The sequence below is a fragment of the Saccostrea cucullata genome, unplaced genomic scaffold (genome assembly GCF_032062105.1).
Source record: "Saccostrea cucullata isolate Sc308-1 unplaced genomic scaffold, CSIRO_AGI_Scuc_v1 ctg699, whole genome shotgun sequence".
NCBI classification, from domain to species: Eukaryota; Metazoa; Mollusca; class Bivalvia; order Ostreida; family Ostreidae; genus Saccostrea; species Saccostrea cuccullata.
In genome coordinates this window covers 120,001-120,696 of record NW_026929109.1, presented here as the reverse complement: position 1 = coordinate 120,696, position 696 = coordinate 120,001, and positions in this window count along the sequence as shown.

Below are 696 nucleotides of genomic sequence, written 5' to 3'. Positions count from 1 at the left end.
ACTTTTTGTGAGTGGCGAACGAGTAATGAACCAGATTTTTACAAAGAACATTCAGAGGATGACGAGAACATATTGAATATAATCAATAGTAATGAACCATTCGCATCGTTTTTTGGCATTTACTGAAAAGAATCCATCGAGGGGAAACAGATAGAGTCCAGGTCTAAAGGTCTACACAATTGACGCCATTAGATGACGTATAGTAATGCAATTGTTGTGTACTGTCGGACTGGAAATTGACCAAGGAGTACCGAAGGCATCAAAGTCAGGGAAGCTGACTATCAATTATCCCAAACTGTCTTGCCGTGTATATTTATCAAACTTTGTTCTAATTTTGACCTTTTGGATTCTACACTACTGGGACATAAATATTGGAATTCAATACACGAGGAAATCCGATTGGAACCTTCAGGGCGACTTCGATTCTCGTCACTTGAAGCAGTTGAGGAACATCATTACGATAGGCTATGTCGTGATCATACCGATAAACATCATAAAACTTGTCGTTTCTATTTGAGAATCTTTCTTGCTAGAAATGTTTGATTAGATCTTTTACACAAATAACAATCTTCTTGCTGTTTCCAAACCCCCGAAAAAAAATTTCCAATACTGGTTGCGTGCTTAATTAAACTTTCATCCAAAACCTTACATAAATACACTTCCAAATCAAAGCGCTCGGAAAAAAATCCAACCATA